Source organism: Mycteria americana, unplaced genomic scaffold (assembly GCF_035582795.1).
Source record: "Mycteria americana isolate JAX WOST 10 ecotype Jacksonville Zoo and Gardens unplaced genomic scaffold, USCA_MyAme_1.0 Scaffold_175, whole genome shotgun sequence".
Classification (NCBI taxonomy): domain Eukaryota; kingdom Metazoa; phylum Chordata; class Aves; order Ciconiiformes; family Ciconiidae; genus Mycteria; species Mycteria americana.
In genome coordinates, this window is record NW_027445515.1 from 59,831 (window position 1) to 62,064 (window position 2,234).

Below are 2,234 nucleotides of genomic sequence, written 5' to 3' on the forward strand. Positions count from 1 at the left end.
GCCCGCAGCCCGAGCGCTCGTCCAGGATGGCGGCTGGGGGGCGGGGGGCACGGTGGGGGTGGCGCCAGACCCCCGTGCCCCCCGTATCCCCCCGTGTCCCCCCCATATCTCCCTATATCCCCCCCATCCCTCTATATCTCCCCATATCGCCCATATCCCCCTATATCCCATATCCCTCATATCCCCCCATATCCCCATATATCCCCCCATATCCCCCCATATCCCTCTATATCTTCCCATATCCCATATCCCCCCATATCCCCCATATCCCCCATATCCGCCCATATCCCCCATATCCCCCTATATCCCATATCACTCATATCCCCCCATATCCCCCCATATCCCCCATATCCCCCCATATCCCCCCATATCCCTCATATCCCCCCATATCCCCCCATATCCCCCATATCCCCCCATATCCCCCTATATCCCCCATATCCCCCCATATCCCCCCATATCCCTCATATCCCCCCATATCCCCCATATCCCCCCATATCCCCCTATATCCCTATCCCCCCATATCCCCCTATATCCCTCATATCCCCCATATCCCACTATATCCCCCCATATCCCCCCATATTCCCCATATCCCCCTATAACCATCTATGCCCTCCATGTCCCCACGTCCCCCATGTCCCCCATGTCCCCCATACCCCCCATGCCCCCTATACCCCCTATGTCCCCATATAACCCTCTATGCCCCCCAAGTCCCCACGCCTACCATAGCCCCGTGACCCCCCATGCCCTCCATGTCCCCATGTCCCCATATATCCCCCTGCACCCCCCGTGTCCCCATGCCCCATGACCCCCCATGTCCCCATATATCCCCCCGTGCCCCCCGTGTCCCCCATGTCCCCATGACCCCCATAGCCCCGTGCCCCCCGTGTCCCCGTGTCCCCATATAACCCTCTATGCCCCCATGTCCCCATGCCCCACATAGCCCCGTGCCCCCCGTGACCCCCCGTGTCCCCATATAACCCCCCATGCCCCCCATGTCCCCCATGTCCCCATGCCCCCGTGTCCCTGTGCCCCCATATAACCCTCTAAGCCCCCCATGCCCCCATGTCCCCATGCCCCCCATAGCCCCGTGCCCCCGTGTCCCCATATAACCCCCCATAGCCCCGTGCCCCCCGTGTCCCCGGGTCCCCATATAACCCTCTATGCCCCCCATGTCCCCATGCCCACATAGCCCCGTGCCCCCCGTGTCCCCATATAACCCCCCATGCCCCCATGTCCCCCATGTCCCCATGCCCCCCGTGTCCCTGTGCCCCCATATAACCCTCTATGCCCCCCATGTCCCCCGTGTCCCCATGCCCCCCATAGCCCCGTGCCCCCCGTGTCCCTGTGTCCCCATATAACCCTCTATGCCCCCTGTGGCCCCCGTGTCCCCATGCCCCCCATAGCCCCGTGCCCCCGTGTCCCCATGCCCCCCATAGCCCTGTGCCCCCCGTGTCCCCATGTCCCATGTAACCCCCCATAGCCCCGTGCCCCCCGTGTCCCCATGTCCCCATATAACCCCCCATAGCCCGTGCCCCCCGTGTCCCTATGTCCCCATATAACCCCCCATAGCCCCGTGCCCCCCGTGTCCCCATGTCCCCATATAACCCCCCATAGCCCGTGCCCCCCGTGTCCCTGTGTCCCCATATAACCCCCCATAGCCCGTGCCCCCTGTGCCCCCATATAACCTCTATGCCCCCCATGTCCCCCGTGTCCCCATGCCCCCCATGTCCCCCATAGCCCCATGACCCCCCGTGTCCCCGTGTCCCCATATAACCCCCCACAGCCCCATGCCCCCCATGTCCCCATGCCCCCCATAGCCCATGACCCCCTGTGTCCCCGTGTCCCATATAACCCCCCATAGCCCCGTGCCCCCTGTGCCCCCATATAACCCTCTATGCCCCCCATGTCCCCCGTGTCCCCATGCCCCCCATGTCCCCATGCCCCCCATAGCCCCGTGTCCCCCATGTCCCCGTGTCCCCATATAACCCCCCATGCCCCCCATGTCCCCCATGTCCCCATGCTCCCCGTGTCCCCATGTCCCCATATAACCCCCCATAGCCCCATGCCCCCCGTGTCCCCATATAACCCCCTATGCCCCCCGTGTCCCCGTGTCCCATATAACCCCCTATGCCCCCCCCGTGTCCCCGTGTCCCCATATAACCCCCCATGCCCCCCATGTCCCCCATGTCCCCATGCTCCCCGTGTCCCCATGTCCCCATATAACCCCCCATAGC